Here is a 25506-nt window from a genome sequence, read left to right on the forward strand (position 1 = left end):
CACCTTCGGGGAGTCAAAAGTCCCCAAGTGGCTATTGGAAAACACTTCTTGTTTTTTAATTCTCCCTCTCAGTGTTAGGAGAACATAATGTTGTTTCAGGTCCCTACCTCTCTGTGTTATCTCATATCCACCAATGTAATTCTTAGCCCGAAGTCCCTAACCCACTACTACCTTTGGTTTCATACACCAACCAAGATGCTGGGATGGTACAAGTAGTGTTATTTTAAATTAAATGTTAAATTTAATTAATTCCTCTTTCTTTCACTTACAGCACCAGTTTTCAGTAAACTCAGTCTTTTGCAACTCCTATCTCATCAGTTCTCTGCAGGCAAAGAGAGGAAAATGAGCGGTGTCCATTTTACAGATGGGAACAACATGGACTGTACCCAAAAGCTATAAGCAACCTGTCTCCCATCTCACTGATATCATAGTGCGGAAGAGATTTGGCTTATTTATGTAAGGAAGTGTAAAACAGAAATGATCAACCTCTGTTTAGCACTGGAGGGTAATATGGCTTTCACCAAACAGAGCTATATCTTACAAAAATAATGCTTCAAAGTTTTTGAGTTCTGAGAGCCTTAAAAACATTTATTATGTTAATAGTTCTCTTAATATTGCCACCCTTGGGAAAATAATATCCCATTTTAGAGATGAAGCTAAAAGGAAAGTAAATTGGCTGGACTTAAAAGGAAGGAATAAAATCTAGGCCTTCTGCTTTTCCACTCCCTCTGCTTTGGGGTACGGTTCTCCAAGTGTTCTAGTTTGGATGCACACGGCTGATTAGTTTAACATTAATGGGTGTCAGGTTCATCCAGAGGGCATGACCTCAGTATGTAAATTATTCAGCAATGAAGTTGATGTGACTATTTATAGGTCATAAATCAGTTATAAACTCAGAAATATGAGAACAGGTCCCTAAATAGAGAGGCAATTGTTACCTATCCACGGCTTAATTTACATATGCAAGGTTGAACCCTGGCAAATTTCTTATCTCATACTCTTTGCATTGGGCTTTGGAAGACGTGGATAAAGATAGGTACATTAATTACAGCAAGGGACGAAGGTAAGTCCAGGTAAGAAAATGGATTTCTAACTTGAGCAAGCTCCAAACAGTTGGTAATGGCTGCCTGATGCACTGTGTTGAGAAGGATTCTGAGGCTAAGTGCAGGCTCTGGGAAATCCACAGGACACAGATTCGCCATCCCTGGCTTGGTTATTTTATACTCTTTATCCATCAGAAGCTTCGTGAAAGTGAGAACACTGGAATTGTTCTGCTAAATCTTATATGTGATGCATCTCCTACAACCCATCATGGAAAAAGAAACCAAATTGCCTCCTTTCAAGGACCTTTAGAGCAAAGATAAGCCATTTACAAGATTGAGATAGTGAAGAAGAAATAAGGACATCCTAAGGTCCAGCTGTGACAAATCAGGTTGCTGGCTGGATTTGGGGTCACTCCTTGTTGCCATCATCCAGAGGGGGACATTTCTCTGCCATATCTAGGCTCTGAGACCCAGCCTGCCTCCAGTCTTTTCTTCTTTAGTAGCATCTCTTTCACTCACTCAGGATCCAAGTCGATTCAAGCCAATGACATCTTATTTCAGTGTGAAGGAATGCCAGGCCTGAAGATAGACATTTGAGGTCATTCCTAAGGTATAAGTTACTCCCGTCTCTTAGCCCTGGATAAAGCCCTGAACGAGCCCCCTTCCTTCAGTGCACAGGCCTTTCAAGGCTCTGACCCCGGGGATTATGATTCCTGTGGCTGCTGCCTCTCTCGTTCCTCTCTCTAGCCCCACATCAAACAATCACTCCTAGACCTTACTCTGGTCTCTGAAAAATCAGGTCATGCCCTGTTTGGATGCCAGGCACACCCCTGTGGCTTTCTGTTCAGAACCACACTATCTTTACAGCTCCTTGGTTCATCACCCTGCCTGCCACCTCCAGGTACCCTGCTTTCTCTCAGGCTCCGTTCTCTAGCCTTTCCCACAGACCAACCCTCCCTGCTGGTCCCAGAGCTCAGTGACAGCACCCCTTAGCTATTCTGATCCAGTTCCTCTTCTGTGCAAAATTTCCCTTTTTTCTATGAGAATTCTTGAGATCTCCATAACTTCCTTCTTATCGTCCCTTGGGGCATTATCCTAAATGGATAATAATTTACATTTATTGAGAGCTTGTGTGCCAGAACTCATCCAAACCTTTAGAAGTATTATTTCATGTAAGCCTAATAACAATTCTATTATTATCCCCATTTCACAGATGAGAAGACTGAAGCACTTAAAGTTAATTGCTTAGAATCCTATCAAGTGGTAGATGGTTATATGACTTTAGCAATCTGATTCCAATTTATGATTTTGCAATATTGCCATTTGATAATTCAAAATTACATTTGTACAGCAAAGGCAGCTGCTACCTTGTCTGGAAAATCTCCACTGTTTTCTTTCAAATTCATGATAACCTTTTTTACCCCCCCAATGATAAAACACATTTATTACAGAATTCTCTAACCTTTAAAAACACCCAATGATTACATGGGTGCACTTGCCTTGTGAAAATTTACTGATTTGTACAACGTGTGATTTGCACACTTCTCTGTATGAATGTTATACTTTAATTAAAAAGTTTCTATAAAAGATACCCCCAGATCCCGTTATTTATATTTTAACTTAGAAAACACCTCCCTGCACCCCATTTTAGGACTGCAATGCAATTTGCCAACACTTTTGGGGAAGGTGAATTTTGCAACAGCGCCTACTCAGATTTAAGTGTTCAGGACTGGCCATCCATTGTGCTAACTGGGCGTGCTACGCCTGACCCCATTTGTTTTATGTGATACAGAGATTGTAAAAAACTTATTAGAACATTATTTCAATAAGGGGAGGAGAACCTTCCGTTATTGCAGCCAACCTGTGCCCTAACTGGTTTAACTTGGAAGACAGAAGGTTGCACACTACAGTTTAATGCTGCTTTCACTTGGTTGGAATTTGGGATGTAACATATTTATAACAAAGTTGCACTCATATAGGTGTATTAATTCTTTATATATCCAGGTTTCAATGCTCACAGAAAAGTAATAACAATAAAATGATATGTATTTGTACAATGTGATGTAACTTACCAAAGACCAATAATAATATTTATCTGGTGCATACGACACACATTGTCTCATTTAACCTCCATGACAACTCTGCGAAGCCATATGATCATTTCTGCATTTTGCACATAAGGAAACTGCGGCTCACAATACTGCATCGTTTGCCCAAGGGCAACCCAGAACTGTATGATTCCAACGTTCCTAATTCCTCAAGAATAAGCCCCGCTACTTCTCACTAACAGCTTGGACCCTCACAACAAGCCAGTGGACTAAGTATTATTATTTTCTCCATTTTGGACAAGGAAATAGGCCCTGAGAGATAAAGTGATTAGCTAGACATTTGCAGAGCCCAGACCCAAGCTCAGGTTCTCAGACACCAAATCTGGGAATGCCTTTCGCTAGATAATGTCATTGCTCAGGTCCACAATACAATTTATTTATGTGGATAATAGATAAATGAAAGGTGGAAATAACAAGATGATAAAATTCTTTTAATATCTTCAGTTTTGGAGGATCTCCCTGTGATACTTTGGCAGCTCAGGAGCTATAAGGCAGACATTTCTAGAATTCTAATTAAAACCATTTTAGTTTTTTTTCCCATTATTTTATTGAGGTCATAATGGTTTATAATATTGTGTAATTTCAAGTGTACATTATTTATCAGTTTCTACATAGACCGCATCGTGCTCACCACCAATAGTCCACTTTTTATTTTCCTCCCAAAGCCCCCAGTGCATGGTTGTATATCCTAGTTCTAAGTCCTTCTAGTTCTTCTATGTGAGCTGCCAGCACAGCATGGCAAGTGACAGATGGGTGGTGTGGTTCCGTGACCAGGAAATGAACTCCGGGCCAACGAAGCGGTGAGCACCCAACTTGAACCACTAGGCTATCAGGGCTGGCTCACCAATAGTCTAATTTTTATCCATCACCGTATATATGTACCCCTTTACCTCTTTTACCCAGTCCCTAACCCCCTTCCCCTCTGGGAACCACTAATCTGTTCTCTTTATCCACGTGTAAAACCATTTTAGTTTTTAACAACATGTCCAGCCTAGGCCCCCTGATCTACATCACTTACTTTTGGCAAGGGAATTGGGATCTGCTTCTGTGGAAGGCAAAGTCACACACATGCAAATACACACCTAAATCTATCCATGGTGTTTGGCCTAGTTCAGTGGTTCTCAACCCCCCACTCCACCACCCCCAGTGCAATTTTACCCTCCTCCCCCCTGCCCTATGCACACACAGGGGACATTTGGCAATGTCTGGAGATATTTTTCGTTGTCACAACTGTGGGGAGGTGCTACTGGCATCTAGTGGGTAGAGGCCAAGGATGCTGCTAAACATCCTAAAATGCCCTCCAACAACAAAAAATTAACTGGCCCCAAATGTCAACAGCGCCAAGTTTGAGGAGCCCTGGTCTAGTTAATTCTATTAAACCCACACACACCTGAAGTTTCTTAGGATTAAATTGACCTTGGAGATTATGGCAAAGTAATGAAATTGAAGGTGTTCTCCAGAAAGTCGACTGCTTATCCACCAATATTTACCTATTTACAAGTTATCCCTGACTCATTTCCAATTATTATTTCAGCTTACCATAAATGCACAGACAAGGCGGTTCAAGTAGAGATTTTTAAAAGATCAGAAACTAATGAGACAGTGAGGGAGAAGGAATGCATATTCAACTTCTGCCTGTCACTGGGGATTTGCTGTCATAATTCTTTAAAAATCACATTGATATGTCTCCTTTACTTATCTAAGCACTTTGTTGGTACAGCCAGGTTTTCATTTATTCCAGACCAGTAAGAATGAGAAAAGTAGACTTGATGACCTTCCATAGTTACCTCCCTGCCTCACTGGAGAAGTAGCATCCTCATGTTTTAAGACAGAGTTCAAATCCTCTTTAAGTTGACATTTTAAAAGACAATGGGGTTACTTTTTAGCCTGAAGTAGAAAAAAGAATAGTGGTTGAGCAAAGGACAGGTGTGGGGGTTGGTTAGATAAGAAAGTGGTTCAATTAGTCCTTTTTTTTTGGGGGGTGGGGTCATTACTTGTTTGAAATATTGTCAAATTCCAGAACATCAGAGACAATCTTATACAAATACAAGTACAAAAAGACCTTAATATCCACGGGTATGGCATGTACTATGCTCTATAAAACTGTAAAATAAGAAAATTCAGAAGAAACTTCTTTATTTTCTATTATAATATATAATGCCACCATATAATACCATAATATATAACACCTGTTTTATTTTTCCTGTATTTACAGTATCTCTACATTAGACTGACAGTCCTTATAGGGAGCTAGCTGTGTTATCATTTCAAATGACATTTTACATTATCCAATAGAACCCCAATATTAATTAAATATTTTCTATCAAACAAAAGTTATTTAGATTCCTACTTCCTATTTTACACCAAAAAAAAAAAATTATACATGGTAACAAGGTAAATGTGAAAAGTAGAAACCATAAAATTACAAGAAGAAAACTGTAGGTATTTTTCGAATCTTGAACTTTGGATGACCTCTTGAAGCCTGGAACAGAAGGCAGAAATATATAGGAAAACACTGATAGCTTCAAGTACTTTTATAAGAATTAAAAACGTACTCCAATATTTAATAACATTCAAAATTTGAGTTTTACCTTTGCTCAACAGGATTTTGATGGTTAATAAATGGTTTTGTGGGGGGGGGAACTAGATGGTAGGAGAGTAAATTCTAAGTTATTATGCACCTGCTGTTATTGTGTCATTCATGTCTAAAAGTTGAATGATTACCTCAAAGGAGCTTCTGATACTAAACTTCCAATTTTTGGCTTATTTCTGGGATTTTCACTAACTTACACTAATTTCATCTTTTTTTCTTTCCTCTAGCATTTATGCCATTTAGCCCTTTCAAAAACCCCACATGTCATTATCTTTATTTTATGTATGAGAAACATCAGAGTTCAGAAGGCCTAAGTGTTTATCTAAGGCCACACAGCTAGTGTGTCTCCCATGACAGACACACTTAGTTAGAGCTTGAGAGGGACCCACCAAAATATATCACAATACCAACCCCACAACCTTGAGTCACCCCGAGACTCCTTGGACCTCATATGTAACATCTGCACTGACAAGATATTGGGAGTCCCCGTGTTCACCTTCTCCAGAGTTAGGTGAACTCAGAAAATGAATTTGGGGGCACAGGGAAAGATGTATTAGAGTTCCATGTGCCAAGCACTGTGCTAATTACATGAATTATTTCATTCAATCTTCTCAGTATCCCGACAAAGTAGGTATTAACAGTTGCATTTTACAGGCTAGGAAAACTGAGGCTCTGAGAGGTTAAGTAACTTGCCCAAGATGCCTTAGTTGAAAAGGAGTGACACTTTTTAGGTGTTGGAATCCACTCCTCTTCACCATCTTAGAGTGATGAAGAGTACGTAAATGGAAACATGGTCTATCAATAAATCACAAGCTAGAGGATTATTTTCCTTGGAGTTTGATAGTTATAGGAGTGTTAGACAACTATTTGGTTAAAATATTTTAATTAAGAGTAAATATCTAAAACATGATTTTGCATGACATTGATTTTTGGTTGCTGTACAAACATCTTATTAACCAGGCATCCTCTTGTACGAGAAGTTCAGCTCGTCAACTTTAGTCTTCTAAAGCCGGGGTTGGTAAACAACAGCCTGTGGGCCCAGTTCTGCCCACCTCTTGGTTTTGTGAAGCCCAAGAGCTAAGAATGTTTTAACATTTTTTTTTTTTTTTTGTGAGGAGATCAGCCCTGAGCTAACATCCGCCAATCCTCCTCTTTTTTTGCTGAGGAAGACGGCCCTGGGCTAACATCGGTGCCTATCTTCCTCCACTTTATATGGGACGCCGCCACAGCATGGCTTACCAAGCAGTGCGTCGGTGCGCGCCCGGGATCCGAACCAGCGAACCCCGGGCCGCCGCAGCGGAGCGCGCGCACTCAACCGCTTGCGCCACCGGGCCGGCCCCAACATTTTTTTAATGGTTGAAAAAATTAAAAGAATATTTTGTGACATATGAAAAGTACATGAAATTCAAATGTCAAGGCCCATAAATAAAAGCTTTATTAGAACACAGCCAGGCTCATTTGTTTACATATTCTCTATGGCTGCTTTTGTGCTACAACTGCATAGAGTTGAGAAGTTGTAACAGAGACTGTATGGTCTGCAAAATCTAAGATATTGACAATCTTGGCTTTTACAGAAAAAAGTTTGCTGACCCCTGTTCTATAGCATTTACACATTCAGGAACCTTTTGAGTTTCTGAATTTTTTCTGTGAAATTCTGAAATATTTTTTAACTTTTTTTTTCCAGAAAGAACACTAAAGCTGTCTTGATCTGAAAAATTTTGACAGCCAGGGCTGATTGGAAACACCATTAGGTGATGGTTCCAGTGCCTAGTGGGTCCAGCTTGAAAGGCCCCTGCCTTCACTCATCTTTTAACCACATTAGGGTTATCTCTAGATGGTAAAGCTGGGTCTTGCTACCCAACCTGTCCTTCCGTTATTCATCTTGACTGCGTTATGGGTTTAGTTTCACAACATTATGAGTTCATCCAGCCTTCCTGAATCATTTATAGGGATTTTCATTTTTGCTTTCAAACTCTTACACACTTTCTCTGCTGTGAATTTTTTTAAACATTAAGCTCAGAGTACTAAATGGCCTACGCATGTAAAAGAAAGTTCATACTTTTATTTATTTTTTAGCTTTAAGAAATCAGAATTTTTAAAAATTGCTTTTTCTTGAGAAACTATACTTAATTTTGCAGGTTGCAGAAGTACGAATATACCTTCCTATCCAAGGATCTCAAAGCATCTCTGGTGGCAGTACATAACAAGGTAAAGAACATCGACTTATTTTTAAATACTGTTTATTTCTTGGAGGATATACCATTTAACGGAAAAGATGTGACCAGTAACAAACAGAGTCCAAGGCTATTTCTGGTTGTCAATGACTCACTTTCACTTTGGGCAAATCATCTCACCACTGTTGCTCTTTATCTGCAAAAACTGGACTTCATGCCTATGGGAGTTGCATGGCTAATCAATGCCTGGAAAATGCGTAGTGGCAGATGCTACAAAAGTGCTGAGCCTTAAAAACAAAACCACCCCCACCCCCCATTTGTATTCAGTGGAGGTTGGGGTTTATTGTTATTTAACATTCGAAGGCCAACACTATGTTAAGTCCAGCGTGCTGCACAGAACAGATAATATCACTGTCCAGTAGGGATTTTTTTTAATTTAGGATTTTGGACTTTTTTTTCTTTATTGTGGTAGGGGGTTATTTCAGAATCTAGTAGTAGATCCACACAAAAACATTAAGCTTTAAATTGAAAACTCAATTAAAAATCTAAATAAACCCCCTCCAAAAAAGGGGGGGACCCTCCCCCGCCCCAAGAAATCTCTCAAAACAAGAATTCCTCTGATATTTTTTTTCCCTCCCTGCAGTTCTCCATGTTACAGTCCTTAGAGGTAGAACAGGCATAAAATACTTTCACTAATAAAATATGACAAACCGCCGGATTATACGTGGCCGATTCCCAGTGATTGCCCTGCTACACAAAGCAGAAAAGTAAATGCCATCATCCCCCTTAGAACAAAAGAACTTAGGAATAAAAAACATGGAGAGGGGGGAGAAAGCAGCAATAAATAAAGGTGAGCGAAGGACCCCGTCCCCCGCCCCTCCCCGAAGCGAGTGTGGGACTAAGTACGCTAATAAAGTGGTTCAAGGGTAGTTATTTGGAAAGGGGGCGGGGTGGCGAGGGGCGGGAGCGGGCGAGCGGCGGCCGGGGATTGCATGTTGCATTCGACTTGAGGTTGCATCTTTCTCCTGTTGCCTGGACCACGCTCCCCCATTGCAGTGCTTCCCCATTCCTTCTCTCCGCTCCTGCCCTCGCGGCTTTTTCCCCCCTCTAAACTGCTGTTGCACTGGAGGGAGTTGGGGCCGCTCCGAAGCCCCTTTGCAGCTCCTGCCGGCGGGAGGGGGAGTTGGGCTCGGGCCGCGGAGTTGGGGGGGGCCGTAGCGGGCTCCGGCCTCGCCTCGGCTGCAGCTCCCTGGGAGCCGAGCTGCAGCGCTGCCCGGGCCCATCACTGCGGTGGCAGCAGAGTTTGGCCGCCGCCGCTCCGTGCTCAGCCCCATCACCGCCGCCGCTGCCGCTGCACTGGAGTTTGGCTGCTGCTGCCCTACTTCACTCTAGTTTAGTTTCACTCACTTTACATCCGGGTTTTTTCCCTAGGCAATGGGGGCCGCAGCACACCCCGTTCCTTAGGCAAAGTGAAATAAATTCGCCGCACCGACACGTCAAGTAGTCCGCCCGCCCGAGCGCCGCCGCGGGCCCCCGCCCCCCCCCGCCCCCGCCCCGTCGCCCCCGGGGGGGCCCGCGCGTCCCGGAGGCCGCGGGTGGAGGCGCGGGGGCCCGGGCCGGCCGCCGTACAACTCCGCCCGGCAGCCCCCTCCCTCCCCGCCTGCCCCTTTACCCCGGCGCCTCCTCTCCCCCCCGCCCTCGTCCCCGCTTTCCCAGCCCCAGTCCCTCTCGCCCGGCTCTCGGGAGCGGCGGGGGCGCGCACGGCGGCGGCGGCGGCGGGCCGGCGGGGCCGCGCGGCGGGCTCCCGCGCGGGCGAGTGTGTCTGGGCCTGGGCGGAGGGATCCCCGGGCTGAGGCGGCGGAGGTGCTGCGGCCCGGGGGCCGGGTGGTGAATGGGCTGGTGGTGCTCGCTGCTGCTGCTGAGAGGAGGAGGAGGAGGAGGATGAAGAGTTGGGCTTGTTTGTCTCCCACAGTTTCTCTCCTGCTGCTCTGAGTGCCCCCACCCCATTCCGGCCCGGGGCTTGTGTGTCTCTCCTGGAGGAGAAGGAGGATCCAGTTCCTCCCCCCACCCCCTCCTCCCCACCCCCCCTTGCCTGGGGAAGAGGAGGAAAGAAACAGCCCAGAGAGAGAGAGAGAGTGAGTGAGAGAGAGAGAGAGAGAGAGAGAGAGAGAGAGAGAGGGGGGGAGAGGAGAGGAGGAGGAGGAGGAGGGAGAAGGGAACAACCTACCATCTTAACACACTAATATCTAAAAAGTGCGAGAGGCCCAGAGCAGCAGCAGAAGCAGCAGCAGCAGCTCCAGCTTCTTCCCTCCCTCCCCATGAAGAAGAGTTCCCTCCTCCTCCTCCTCCTGCTTCTCCTGCTCAGAGTTCCTGCCTCCAGCTGCCAGGGGGGACAGCCAGCCAGCAGCAGGAGGGTGCAGTATCCCAGCTTTTCCATTCTCTCTTCTCCTCACTCTCCTCTCTCTCTTTTTTTTTTCTGGAGTAGCTCTATTTCCCCTCCCTCCCCCTTCCCCCTCTCGCCCTCTCCCTCTCTCTGTCTTGTCTCTGGTGTTTGTCTCTGGGAGGAATAGGGGCTGCTTGCTTGGAGTTTGTTGTGGGGGGGAGGGAGGGGGAGGGGAGGGGTGTGTGGGAGGGAGGAGGGAAAGGGGGGTGTTCTCGCCAGGACCCCTCAGTCAACTTGAGCTTTGAGCAATAACTTCCCCTTCGGGGCGCCCCCCTGCGTGCCCTTCCTATTCCTCCCCCCCTAAAAAAAAGACAATGGAAAAACCTGGTCTCCCCCCTTCCTCCCCTCTGCCCTCCACCCCTCCCCAGTATAAATTGGAAGTAAGTTTATGAGCAGCCTCGGGAGCCTGGGCGCTGAGTGCAGGGCCGGAGCGGGTGACAGAGGCGGCGCGCCGGGGGTGGCGGGGAGGGGGCGTCACATTGTCCCGGCGGGGGGCCGGGGAGGGGGCCGCCGGCGGGGGCGGGGGGCGCGGAGCCTCTGCCGCCCCCCTCGGCTCCCCCTCACCCCGGGGATGGTCGCCTTGTCTCTTTCACCTCCCCCCCCTCCGGGATGCTGTCGGGGGGAAGTTTTTATTATGGTTATTTATTTAATTTTTTTTTTTGGGAAAACCATCTTGTTTGGTGACTGAGGGATCTGGTTTAAAAAAAAAAAAAAAAAAGCTGCGGCTGCTGACGCTGCCGGGCCCGAGTGTGTGTGTGTGTGTGTGTGTGTGTGTGTGTGTGTGTGTGTGTGTTGTGTTGGTGCATTTGTCTTGGGTGGCCGGAGCAGCGGTGGGGAAATTCCGCTTATTCTTCTTCTTCTGCAACTTGTTATTCCGGAGAGTCTGCCTGCACCCCTCACCCCGGGGCCGGCCCTCCCGCACTCGCCCCCGCCGCCCGCGGCCGCGGGGCGCCCCCGGGACCCCGCGCGGGCCAGGCCGCTCCGAGAGGGGCCGCGGCCGCCCCTCCCCCGCCCGCGCCCCCGCCGGGGGGAGGGGCGCGCGGAGTGGGACTCTTTCCGTTTGGTCCAGCCCCGCCGTGCACGCAGTTCCCAACACTTCTCGTCATCCTCTCTTTGGTCTCTTTATTCTGCTGAGCGGTGCTGTTAGGATTTCTTTTTTTCCCCTGACCACGTTCGCGATGGTGGGTAGCAGCAAGGTGGCCCTGGCAGGGGAGGGGTTGCTCTCGGGATTGGGCACCGGGGGAAGGAGGTCTCCTTTCAACTTTGTCTGTGGCTGGCACCCCCGGAGAAGGCCACACGCCGGTTGTAGGGTGCAGATGCGCCGAGAGTGATTTCTAAGTTGAGTTGTTGAGATGAGGGTACGACTGCTCATGGCAGGCAGGTTTTGTTTTCATTGGTGAATCCGGTGTCATCATATTCCGGTCATATGTTGAAATATTCTTTGTTTAGGTATGGAAGTAGAGGATCTCACTCGGCACGTCCACATTGTGTTGTTTTTTAATGATGTCTCCTGCCAGGATGGCTTTCTAGAATTTCACATGGGAGTTGAGGTCCGGGCGTGTGTGGGCCTCAGCGCTGGCCTTGACAGTGAACTTTGTGGCTGTGTTTTGGATTTCAAAGATTTGCCCCATAGCCGGGGAGCGAGCTGTGCCTTTTCGTTAAGAGTAGGTGTCAGGAATGTAGCTGCTTGAGCTGGGGACGTTAGAGAAGGAAGAACATTTATATATTAATAATTGATAGCTGAATATTAGAATCAGATTAATTTGGGCTGATGAAAGTTTTTTTTTTTTTTTTTTTTAAAGCAGTTGTGCGCTCTAGGAAGGAAGCCTTTTCATAGGCAGACTTTATAGGGGTGCTTCAGGGCGGGTAGCTGCAATCTCTTTTTTAGCGAGGATCCTCATCAACATCTGTAGCTTCTTTGAGGGCCTGGTAAGGGGACCTAAATTGGGGCTAAGACATCTAAGTGTCCTTTTCAGTGTTTATGTTGTTTGTTTACATCTGATGTTCCCTGATCTTCGGGCAGTGGAAATAAATAGGTCAGCTTTTCTTTTGGTTTTTGAAGACCTGCCCCCTCCCCTTTTTTTAAGTTTCACAATTTACTTGGTTTTGCAGCATTGTAGGAAACTGTTACTACATTTTTACTGGAAATACTGTTATTCATTTTGATTTTGGTAAGTTCCTTCCCATTCTCTTTTTCTGTCTCCACTGGTATGTGGAATCTACATCATGGGCTTAAAACTAGCTTGTTAGGGGCCATTTAAAATGTCTGAAGAATGTATTTTAAAATCTCAGGACATATCTTTTGATGGCAAGGAGGAATTTTTGTATGCAGTTACACTCATGTTTATTTAAAACAATTTCTGTACTTGAAACTTCTGTAGATGTACAACTATTCTTAGGTGAAGAGCATAGTAATAGTGCAGAAAATTCTCAAAACACAAACTTCTGGCTAACGTGTTAAAAATATCCCAGGTGCTTTTCTTTATGTCAGACCTTTGCTTTTATTAACATAATAGTATTTGCAATATGTGTGGCATTGCTTGGCTGGCCATATTAGTCTTTTGCTTGAGTGCTTTTGAAGGTTTTTTAACTTAGTTTTTAGGTAATTTTGCAAGCTTTATTTAAGCATGTTGCACCTTGGACTCAGGTCTTTATAGACCTGGAATAGTAATAGATTAAAAAGACTCCCACCTATGCCAGATTTGATTTTTAAGAGGTATAAGTGATGGACGGGGCCCTATTTCTTTTAGCTTTGAAGGGTCCATCCTTTTTCCCATTCAGTCTTCTGGAAGGAGCTGCCTCAGAAGTACTCTTCTTCTGCTTACCTGAAGAGCTCTAAATGCTATCCAGCAGGAGGTGCTACAACAAGATAAAGCAAATCTCTGAATTTTGAGGGTCTTGCTACGCATTACAGCTCTACTTAGCTTCAACTAAGCAACAGGATTAACACCTTAAAGTTCCAAAAGATTTTGAGTAAGTCCATTTAAAAATTCCATTAATAAATTACATTGTTATTTGAAATGGAAATCTTTGACTGCCTTTTACCTGCTTACACTATCATATACAAAGTAGATTTGTTATTGTGGCTAGCTTAAGGATGCTGTGCTTAGGTATAGAGTGCTGTTAGAATTATTTTATTTTGAAGAGTGAGTCTTGTGTTGGTGAGTGAGGTGTTAAACACCTTTAAAAAAATGATGTGCAATGGCTATAGGCAAAAGTAGTTGGTATGACTTGGGGCTTTTGGTTTTGTGATCATCCTTATAATATTAACTAAATAGGACATATGGTACTTGTGATTTTGGAAAGGGAGGTATTGTATGGAAATAATTGTAGACTTGTGTGTTTTTTTTTTCCTCGAAACTATGGACAGTGATCATAATAGATAAATTCTTAGGCACTCAGCTTTATAAATACGTGTGGTTGATGTATTTGAGTTGGCCTCCAAAGACTGAGATTCTTGAACTGTAAAGTTTTATCTGTGGGCATAGGTCGTTGCTGATAAGTCTTTTAGTGACATGTAACAATAACTACATAAACATGGAAGTAGTGTCATAGTATTTACAGCACGTGGTCCTTTGAAACTCTGTTAGTGTTAGGTGAATTGATTTATCACTGGAAATATCATGCTACTGTGGTGGCTTGTAAAGTTTTATATCAAAGTTTTAAAAACTTAGGAATGTGTAGAAAATTTGGTGAACCTGCTTTCAATTTTGTCTGTTTGCTAGGCATAATGCTGTACTTTTTTCTCAGTGAGCTCAAATGAGATAATACATGTGAAAGTTGTTTGTGAATTGTCAGAAACCACGCAGATGTTAAGTTGTTGAGATAGTTAATTAATACACGGATAGACGCTTCTGTCTTTAAAATGTTACCTTTCTCCATATCATTTGGCAAATGAGTACGTTAAAAGTACACCCTGAACATTTTATGAATTTTTTTTTTAAATACTGCTGTGGTTACCAAAAAGCTCTTTGTTACAGTTTTGAAGCTTTGTTTAAAAAATGCAGCCTAGGCAGTTTCTCATAATTCAAAAAAAAAGATCATTTTTCCTTTTGTGGATCCTGTGAAATGTGTATCCCCTGTTAAAGATTTTCTTCATTTCCCCATTGATGTGATAGTAGTTGATTTTAGTGAATATTTAAGTTCCTGGGTTCTTCTATAGACTCTTATTAACACACAGAGTAACAAATGTCACGGTTAAGGTTTTGATTGATTCTGCTAACTGGCTGAACAATTCTTACTAGCTAAAGCTCTCAAACTTGTTTTAGAGTGAAAAACATGTATATCTTTATGCATTAGCTTGTATACATCATTTTTGTTTTTCTATTTTAAAGGGATGCATAAGGAAATAACTACTCAAATCTAGAGGAGTACACCAAAATATTTTTGTGTAAAAATAGCCCAAAAGTTTAAAACTCAGAGCCTTGAGTTCTGGCTCTGCTCACAGATTTGAACTAAAATAAAATAAAATATAGATAATTGGGAGTCCCTGTGTTTATGAGCATATCAAAAGGTGTAGTATCTTAAATTTTAGAAGTGATTGCTCTTTATAAAATAGCCCCAATTAGTAATTGAATACAGAAACTTGCTTCTGTGAGAAGTGAAAAAAACATTTAACTGTTTAGATAAAAATGAAACCTCTCAAGGTAATATTAACTTTTTCCTCCTACAGACAGTGACTACTAAAGCTTTCTTTGAGGAAATACTGAAGTTAAGGTTGTATTAATGTGCTTTTAAATTTTGTATCCTTAGTATTTTCTTGCCCAAGGCTTTTGTATTTAATTACTATTCAAAAGGGAGAAAAGGAAGGCATTTAAGTTTTAGGTCTCTAACTTTTGACAGAATTTCTTTATGTCTATATTCAGAGCTGATTTCTTGAAACATGTTGGAATCTTTATATTAATTTGTGCTGGGAAATATTAATGATTTATGTTCACTTACGGGCTTTTTTGTAGGCCTTAAGTATTCTTTAGGAGCCTAGCAATATATTTTGACCACTTTAACTTTACCAGGTATGTATTTTTGCTGCTTTGAGATTTTTTTTTAAGGAGGTAATCTGTTAACAGTGCATTGAATTTATTGTAGATAATTATTTCTTAAATAGCATCTGCTCTCTCCTTTGTATGTTTGTGTGGTCATACTATTTTGTAGGCTTTCATGTAATTCTCATTTGTGTATTAAATTTTGAACAGTTATCTTTTGAGAGATTGTTGAAATAGATTCTTAAGAATAACTTTTATATTACTTGTCTATTAATTCAGTCTTAAACTGAGGTGGTAGAGAATTCTTCCCTTTGAGAGATAATGTGTAAAGTTCAGTCATCCTGTGGGGTTTCCTAAAGCAACTTTCTTACACCAGACACTTGTTTGGCAGTTTGAATACTCCTCCGCTTCTCTCCCTCCAATACACTGCAAGGTCTTTCCTTTTTTAAAAATAAAAAATAGTGAGCAGGTCTCTGTTGAAGGAAACTATTCTTTCCTATATTTTGGAATCATCGACGGAAATGTTTTTCTGCTTTTTTAAGTAGACAAAAAAATGAACCGGTAATGTGGAGATAGGAAGGGGATGAGGCCTAACAGGTTGATGATCTAGGCTTTATTTTGCCTCTGTTTGTGGGCCTGGGGGAGAAAAATAACTTAAACACAGAAGCCAAAAAGATGGGTTTTGTTTTATTGTTTTGGCTGCATTGAGAATACAAACTGTCAGTACTTGAGGAGAAGGAGCAGCAGAAAGGAATTGATTTTTTTCTGCTGCAGATCCAAGTATTGTTAACCATGTGCATCTCTAAAGCAGCATACTTAGAAATCAAACAGTAGTTGATTCTTTCACTCAATTAGCAGTCAGAACCCTAAACTGTTTTTTGTTTTTTTTTTTTTAAATTTTAAATAAGTACCCAAAACTTCAGAGTAATGACAATAATTTCCTGATAAAAGTGGGTGATAGTAACCATGGCAACAGCTGTCTCTGGCCTTATGGACAGTATGTTGTATTGATGAAGCTTCAGATCCTGTAGTAGCTTGTTACTTTTATGGTGAAATGTAGTAGCATGTGCTGCAGGTGATTTTTAGCTGGATTGTGTTAAATTTGTGTGCCAGCTTATCTTTCCTTGTTAGGAATTTCTTGGACTGTATTCCACAGCATGTTTGTGAAGGTGCTGTTGCCTGAAAATAACCCACCACCTGTGTTAGGCCTTCTGATGCAGACTGCACTTGGTTCTTTCCCAGCCTCCTTCCTCAGCCTTGCAGAAAATAAGGGGTCTATACAGAAACTCTGTCGACGTAAATTACAGCTCAGAATTATCTGCTTGGACATGTTATTGATAGCTTTAAAAAAAAATCTCTGTTTTTAGAAGAGGTCAGTGGATGAGAGAAATGGGTCTGTAGTTGGAATATTTTTTTTCTAAGTGTTCTTTCCAGAAACATGTGTGTGAGAAATGAGGGGTGAGGAGTAATATTGAGTAACGACTTGACAAAAGAAGAATTTAAGAATTATTGTTTTTTTTGTGTGATGGTGTTATGTGTATGTATTACTAGAAGAATATATTTCCTAGTGGGCAGTCATTAGAGTATGGGAAATGTTTTCTTACGAGAATTTTCTTCAAGAAAAGTTATTTATAAAACATAACTTGAAAGACTGTTAAGAGAAAACCTGGTAAAACAATTAAAATCTTTTTTGAGGAGGGGGATAGAGAGCTTTGAAATTGTTCAACCAAACTTTAAAAAATTATTTTTAAAATTATGTTTTTAAAATAATTTAAAAATTGTATAAAATATTTTTTGCTTTTTAAGCATATCTTTTATATGCTTATTCTCTATAAGATTTTCCTAATGTGAAAATGTTGATCTAAATATTAACTGATAACTTTTTTCCAGTATGTGCTAAAGAAACTGTGCCAGAGCAGAAAACAAACAAATTAGATCTGAATTTGACTAGGCCCTAATAATGAGATCTAGTCAGATTGTGCTAGATACTAGTTCACTTTTCTTGAAACTTACTGTGATAGGGAGAAGTGGTTTACTTACTACAAGTCCCAGGATGCAGTGCGGTTTTTGCTTAACTCCAGATTAGAGCATTGCATTCTGGGACCTGTAGTGGATTTAAACAGCACAGAGAACCCTTCCCTCTTGTCTACTCCATTTTATACACAGCTTCCCAAGCATCTAAGAACTTTCTGCTAAGTAAAGTTTGGTTGCTAATATCATGATTATTATGCTGCTGATATTCTAAAGTGAGTCTTCAGAAACACCCTAGTGTTTTAGTTTACCTTAGATTAGTTTGTTGTTTTTTATCAGCTACTATAATAAGATTTACATGTAAAACAACAGATATATATGTGTATATATATGTGTGTGTATATATATTCAAAACTAGACTTAGCAATTGTAAGTTTTTTTGTCTGTGATGATACAGGTCTCTTTATAATTACACAGCATCATTGACTGCTAGTATGGGCATTAGAAGGCTATTATTGTAGGGCCTAATATAAATACTGTTCTCTTTTCTTTGAATGGGGGCAGTTATTCAGTAGTTAAATTAGGATGGGAGGGTTTTTTTTGTGCCAGTATTTAAGTCCAGAGTTTTTTGATTCTTCTGTAGTAATTGTCAACATCTTGAATTGCAGTATTCTTTAAATGGAAGACAGATTCTTGAAAATAAATGTGGTTTTAGTGTAAGTTTAATACTCAAAGGTGTGTGTAGTCTGAAAGGTAGAGAAAAAGGTAAGGTTTCTTTAATAGTTTCTTTATATTTTCATTTGTAAAATTTAAATTTCTGTTCTTTTGAGGGTTCTAATACTTCTACTTTATTAAGTAATATCAATGTCGTTGCAGAGATTAAATGTTAGAATCTGTGAAAGTGCTTAGTCCAGTGCCGGGCACTAATGAAGGCTCAGTAAGTGTCTAGAATTAGCAGCAGCAGGACTAGTGGTTATTGTTATTTTAAAAAATAGCATGCGTCACATTTTTTGCTCTCTTTTTACATTATTATTTGATCGGAAGCCCAGGCTATTCTAAGAAGACCTCGAGATTTTTGGCCTATGGTAGTGAGTGGCAGTTCCTTAGAATTTTTTGCTGTACATAAAATGTCTTCGCACCTCAGTTTCTCCCTAAGTGATGTATGCCCAAAGTCAGACAACCAGCCAGTAGCAGAATTTTGACCAGAATTCAGCTCTCCCTGTCCAGTACTCTTTGCCACTGTATCACGGCCTTTGGTTGCCTTTGGAAAGTTCAAAAGATAATGAAAATTTCTTTGTTCATAATGTTTGCACTGGTAGAATACCCAAACTAGTTGATTAATGAAAATAAGATGCTGCAAAAATGTTCCTTGTGTCACAGTGTATGTAACCTTGGAAAAATTCTGTTGTCTTTAGAAGCATGAACCAATCTATTGCCGCAGTTCACAGTGTTACAGGATTGATGTGTTGGAGGCCAGTGAGCAGCCCCAGAAAGAAAATGTAGTTTCAGGTCTGTGGGTTGTACTTAAAATGTTAGGTTCAAAAAAATCATTAAGTCTTTACATTATTTTTCTCTTTTAGGACACTTTAACTTCTTTTAGGCTCTTGAACTTGCAGGATATTTTTATCTGCATGGTTGGTCTCTTTTAGCTTTTTCAGAAGGGAAAGGGACACCTGGGAATATTGAAAAATGTAAGCATAAGTTGCGATGTATGTGCCTTAGTTGGAGTGTGTGCAGAATCAGGGAAGTGTCTCTCTTACCTGCGTGGCCAGTATCTATTCCAGCTTTTCCCGTGTGCAGAGCTCCTGGAATATTATGGCTGAGGGCTGCTGTGTTTATTTAAGAAAACTCTGCTGTTAGTAGTAATTATTTGAGTACTTGTTTACACAACAAACCCACCTACTGCAATAATACTAACCTTTTTTTCCCCTCATAAATGTAAACTGAAATTTGTTAATGTTTGTATATTAGACATTAAATAGATTCTTTAGATGTGTCAAAAATTTATGGACTCTGATCTGATATGCTTTCGCATTTTGAGTGGTTTTATTTATTTTGTGTTAACTTGTCTTTTCAAGACCTAACGTTAAGATAAACTCAGTGGTTACAAAGAAGTTAAACACAAAGGACTAAATGTAAGGGAGCAAATGGTCTCTGGTATTAATTGGCCAATGCAGGAAATAATCAGATTTGGATGAATTCTCCTTATCTGCGTTGTATAGTTATACACACTTGTGTAATTCCTGAAATACTAAAGTTGGAAATAAGGAGAGGAAAACTGGTCAGCCATGTGTAATTCCCTCTAGAGTCCTCTGACACGCCTAAATTATTGAGCACAGTTTTCTTCTTTTAATGAAATGTCTCAGACCAATGTAAATGAAACAGTTGTGATGGTGTCAGAAGAGCTGGCTTTAAGACCAGCCCTGTCACTAGCTGTGCACTTGGGAAATTCAGCCTTGCGGGGCTGAAATGGGGGTAATGGTAAAGAGCCTGCCTCACTATGCTGTTAAAAAGATTAGATCAGGGGCCAGCCCAGTGGCATATTGGTTGGGTTCGTGCACTGCGCTTTGGTGGCCAGGGGTTTGCCGGTTCAGATCCTGGGAGTAGACCTATGCACCACTTACCAAGCCATGCTCTGGCAGGCGTCCCATATATAAAGTGGAGGAAGATGGGCACGGTGTTAGCCCAGGGCCAATCTTCCTCAGCAAAAAGAGGAGGATTGGCAACAAATGTTAGCTCAGGGCAAATCTTCCTCACCAAAAAAAAAAAAAAAAAAATTAGATGAGCTAAAACTCATGAAGGGACTTTATAGACTGAAGTAGTATATATAAATAGAGCTTTTAATCACTAATAGATGGCTGGATTTTAAGATATTTGTCTATGCTGTGTTAATAATAGTAATATTTTTAAAAATTTAAATGGATGAGTTAGAATCATAATTGGTGATCTAGACCCCCATGGCCAACAGACAGGTTCTTAACATGTGTTTACAGCATACAGTATGCACTGATAATATGTGCCAATGCATTTGCATATATATATAATATATAGAGATATCATAAATGTACTGGTGTCTTGTTACGGTAATAAAAAGTTTTAATAATGGGCTTTTATATTGAAAAGCATTTTTATATGTTAATATACAAATTTATGCAAATACGTATATTTGTTCTTGGAGAAATGGCATAGATATAAGACCTTAAATGTTTGGCAAGTTGCAAACAGTTTTTGTACTTTATGGTTATCTGTTATTAATAATAATACTAATTTAACATTTACTGAGTGTTTATTATGTATAGTGCTAAGTCTTTTTACATATAGGGTCTCATTTAATTTTAATCCTCACAGCAGTATTCTGAGGATTTGCTGTTATTGTCTTACTCCCATTTTACAGACAAGGAAATGAAGGCTTCGCTGGGATCGTGTAGGTAGCAAATGTTACAACCTGAATTCAAGCCCAGGTTTGATTCCAGACCCGTCCTCTTAAGTGTCCATAATGCTGTACTCAACTATGTAATTCCCACAGATGCCTAGAAAAGGGAACTACTAAAGAAGTTGTTAATTTACTGAAATGGCCACAGTGACGATGTCTCATTTTTTTTTTTTAAAGATTTTATTTATTTTTATTTATTTATTTTCCCCCCAAAGCCCCAGTAGATAGTTGTGTGTCATAGCTGCACATCCTTCTAGTTGCTGTATGTGGGACGCGGCCTCAGCATGGCCGGAGAAGCAGTGTGTCGGTGCGCGCCCGGGATCCGAACCCGGGCCGCCAGCAGCGGAGCGCGCGCACTTAACCGCTAAGCCACAGGGCCGGCCCTGATGTCTCATTTTGAGATTGTTTCATGTTGATTTTGGTTGGGTTAGGTTGAATATTTTGGACATAGTAAACAATGGAATGGAACGGAAATGAAGGCATTTGGGAGTGTGCCTGTCTTGTTCATCACTGTGTTCCCATCACCAAGCACGGTGCCTAGCATGGAGTGAGGTCTCATGTCTGTTTCTTAAGGTTGGGATTTGAGGGCTTTATCATGGTAGGTTATTTTATACATTTTCTTAGTAGGTGCAAATAGTTTACATTCACTATTCACTTAGTCCTTATGTAACTGTCAACATTTTAGAGGATTTGATGATAAATGTCCTTTCTTTTAAGAGGTATTATAGAAGTAGTACGTCTGAGTTATAATGGTAATTCTAGCAATGTAGATATGTATAAAGTAGAAAATTAAAGTTATCCCACTCTCATTCTACTTTTAAATTTTCCTGTGCATTTAAATATGTGTAATATATATATAGTATAATATATATGCATTTTAAAAATAAATAGAATTATACCATGATACTCTCTTGAAGTTTACTTTTTTCAGATGGCTATTTTAAAAGCCTGCCTGTTTTTGAAAGTAAGTCTCGGGTGGGAAGTGGGAGTGAGGTTGGAAAGCAAGAGGTGGGTAAGATTCATACGTTAAGATTATAAACCTATACCCTAGACTGATTATTACCTATGAGGCAAAAAGCATTTTAAGTTCTTTGTACTTGCACCTAATGCCTTAGCAATGGTTGTTGCTATTTGTAAAACTTTAAAAAACGTTAACCAATTTAAAATGACAGCGTTGTTTTCTATCCTGCACAAGTAATATAGGAGGCATCATTTCAGAATTAAATTCTACTACTTCTGGTAGCTACTTATAAAGAGATTAATTGTGGTTTCAGATAACTTTTTTTTAACCGGTGGTCTCTCTGCTTGGTCGTTGGGAGACATTCATTCAACATTTACAAAGTAATGTAGAGTTTTAAAACCAAGAAAATACTTGTAATATTTTAATTAATAGAAACTCAAACTAGTACTGCTTAATTGGCATTCGGATACGCTGCATGAGAATTAGTCCTGGTCCTTACATCTCTGTGAGAGTAGTGTTGGCTGACCTCATCCCCATCCCTATCCCTACTCACTTGACCACCACTAAATGCTATGCTGATAACCCAGCATTTTTTTTGTGTGTGTGAGGAAGATCGCCCCTGAGCTAACATCTGCTAATCCTCCTCTTTTTTGCTGAGAAAGACTGGCCCTGGGCTGCCATCCGTGCCCATCTTCCTCTACTTTACGTGGGACTCCGGCACAGCATGGCTTAACAAGCGGTGCGTCGGTGCCTGCCCGGGATCCGAACTGGCGAACCCCGGCGCACTGCAGTGGAGCGCGTGCACTTAACTGCTTGCGCCACCGCGTCAGCCCCTAACCCAGCGTTTTTTAAAGCAGTATAAGAAGAAAAAAAACAAAACGATAAATTATTTGAGTGCCATTTGTTTTTCTGGCATTATTTAAAAAAAGACATACTCAAGGCCTTATAATCTACATTAAACGTTGATTCTGGCTTTGAGAGTTTTCACTTGTTGCTAAGGTTATTAGTCATAATTCACTTTTGTGATTTTTAAATTAAAAAATGTCATTTCATAGGAAATAAGTTTTTCATTATGGAAGTTTTACAAAAAAGTCTTTCTAACCCTCGAATGCAGCCCTTGAATCTAAGATGCTTCATGCTTCTTTGGAGCCACATTTAGTGAAGTCCTGAAGCCTGGCCCTAAAAATTCTAAGAACTGCATCTGGTGATAAACACAGTTTATTTGAACTGTAGTGTAATTGAAGCTTTAACAAGCCCTGTTGAGTATTTCTCATTGGTAGCATTCATATGTGCTTTTTAGTGTGTGTGGCTCAGACTATGCCCTAGGTAGAAATTTATTATTTCTCAAAATAGTCTTGTAAGTGTATAAAGGGCTCAGTTCGTGTCATGGATGGTAAAACTGAGGTGGAGACAAGAATTTGAGTAAGTTAAGGGCAGAGCCTAATTTTCTTCTCTTATTCTAGTTTCAGCCTTCTTAACCTGTAGTCTCCAAACTTTAAAAAATTATGACTACCAGTAAATGTATATTTATATATAATTTTATGAACTAGTGTTTTATATATGTTATAAAACATACAGGAAAATCGAAATTTAAAAAAAGGATGAGATTTTAAAATACAAGTTGTAATAATTTCTTCCCATGGCCCCCTTCCTTCCCCAGGGTGGGTGCCAGCACTGGAGCCTAGTGCTCGAGCTAGGCCATTCTTCAGCAGAAGAGGCGGCCGTGGGGACACCTGGAGGACAGTTGGTACAAGGCCTGGGGCTTTTAAGTTGGAGTGATCTTTTGCAGCTTTTTAATTTTAAAGAAACAGCCTTTCTTCCTGTGGAGGGCTGAAAGATTGAGAGTAAAGGCCTTGAGAAAGGTGAGCTTAAAAGACAGAAATATAAGCCTCATTTGTTTTCTTCAGAGTTGACCAAAGGGAGAAGGCTGGCTGCCCTGATGCCCTTACTCCCACCATGGAGATGGTAGAGCCGTTTCTGTTGTTGTTAGGCAGTTTATAGAACGCAGGATAGCTTGGTAAGCGTCTTCTCTGTGCCTGACATGACGTAACATTGTGGAGTATGCAGCATGCATGTTAAGTACAAGTGGTTGTATTTGGCTTGTTGCTGCAGCATTTTTGAGGATGTCTTAAAAAGCAGTTCTCACTCGACAGAGTTGGATATTTGCAAATTATTGAAATATCATTTCATGGAGACCACACTTTGTAACTTGAATTATTCTATTTGGTATTTGTTTACTTCTCTTTTCTGCCCCCCAGCCCCCGTAATACCTCAGAGCAGAATTCTTTTTCTGAAAGAAACAGATGCCATTAACTTATCAGGACCTGATACTAAAAAGCCTACAAAAATCTTTGTGCTGCTTATTTTCTTTATTTAAGCTATATGCAAAGCATATTGTGATTATTGCTGTTAGAGGGTTTAAGCTGATGGTTCCTCCCCACCCTTTTCTGTGCTCAGGGGAGATAGATTAGGAATGCCAAATTGAGAACTTAGTATAAAGAAATAATGACCACTGAAATAAAACAGGAGTTCAAATAAAAAGCAAACCAGATACAAATGTAGAATGAAAATATCTTTTCGTAAAATGTTAGCATGCTGTACTTGGAACAGATGCCACATTAATTCAAAAGAGAGCCCAGAAAATGTGGCAACTTTACGATGTCAATGGAGGGGGCTGCAGTGGTTCCTGTTCTCATTGTGTCAAGTGCTCAGTACCTCCAGGTCCGGTCTTGTGTTTCTGTGGGTTTATTTTCTGTGTATATTACGTGTTAGCATATAAATATTAAATCTATGCTTAATATTCTTATTTATGTAATTAAATACATCGTCATACTAGTAGATATTAGGGTAAAAAGCCCAATAACTTGTAATGCAACAGTGATGGTTGTTTTAAATATGCGTATCGAGACACGCAGAATCTGAGGCAAAAGTTCACTTTCCTCTGCACCTTCCAGGCACGTTTATGATAATAAGGTGGTCTAAGAGTTGAGTCTTTTCAAAGAGGCCTGTGCTGCCGCAGCTGGTTTTTTTTTTGAGGCCTATCCTTTTGAATGTAAAATTTGGACAAGATACAAAACTATGAGAATTTTGCATTTTTTTTCTCATTTAAATTTGTAGTTATCATTGGACATTTGTTATGATTTTTAAGTAGCTTAGATTCATTCATTCCTTTTGCGGTGTCTTTTATGGCGTTTGGGAAGGAGGAGAAAGAGTGACGGAAGGGTACTGTGCACACTTGGATACCTCAGAGTGACGTTCATTTTATAGAAGATTGCACTGGGACATCTCTGAATTGCCTGTCTTGCAGTGCATGGTTAGTGTGGGTCTGAGTGTGGAGAGAGATGGGCTGGGGGCTCTTAACCAGATTTACAGTGTGCCACTTCCTGGGCAGTGCAATGATCTAATCACCAGGGGCGCATCCTGTGTGCCTGTAAAGAAGTCTGGTGCGCATGCCTAGAAAAGCACTACGAGTTTTCCCTCAGTTAGTCGAAGCATGAAGGCTTACGATTTAGTAATTTTGTTGAAAAGGTTAAAAGTTTTGTTTTCACGCAGTGCAGGCAAAGGGAAGTGTTTAGCATGGCAGTGGAGCGCAGTGGTTGAGTATCAGCACTGGAGCTGGAGCTCAAATCCTGGCTTTGCCATGTGTTACCTCTGTGATAATGGTACCCTCTGTGCCTCTGCCTCAGTTTCTTCATACGTAGAATATGCATAAATAATAGTACCCATCCCCTGAGGTTATGATGTGTGAGACTGTAGTAAGCGCTAAATTAATGGTAACCGAAGTTAGGTATTATTACT

The 25506-nt window shown here is 40.9% G+C and overlaps 1 protein-coding gene across 11 annotated transcripts in view; it reads left to right on the forward strand.

Annotated features, from left to right (window-relative positions):
* Positions 1–9775: 9775 nt before the first annotated feature.
* The window catches only part of PHF21A (PHD finger protein 21A), a 181511-nt gene continuing 165780 nt past the window's right edge, over positions 9776–25506 (forward strand). For 5 of the 11 annotated variants that reach the window (XM_058527063.1, XM_058527061.1, XM_058527067.1 and 2 more), the window contains exon 1: positions 9777–10332. The gene's annotated coding sequence lies outside the window, so the exon portion shown is untranslated. Of the gene's footprint in view, positions 10333–11378; positions 11543–25506 lie in introns of those variants that run through there. The other 6 variants (XM_058527068.1, XM_058527069.1, XM_058527070.1 and 3 more) reach the window with 3 other exon arrangements.

Source organism: Diceros bicornis, chromosome 31 (genome assembly GCF_020826845.1).
Source record: "Diceros bicornis minor isolate mBicDic1 chromosome 31, mDicBic1.mat.cur, whole genome shotgun sequence".
In the NCBI taxonomy this organism is placed as follows: domain Eukaryota; kingdom Metazoa; phylum Chordata; class Mammalia; order Perissodactyla; family Rhinocerotidae; genus Diceros; species Diceros bicornis.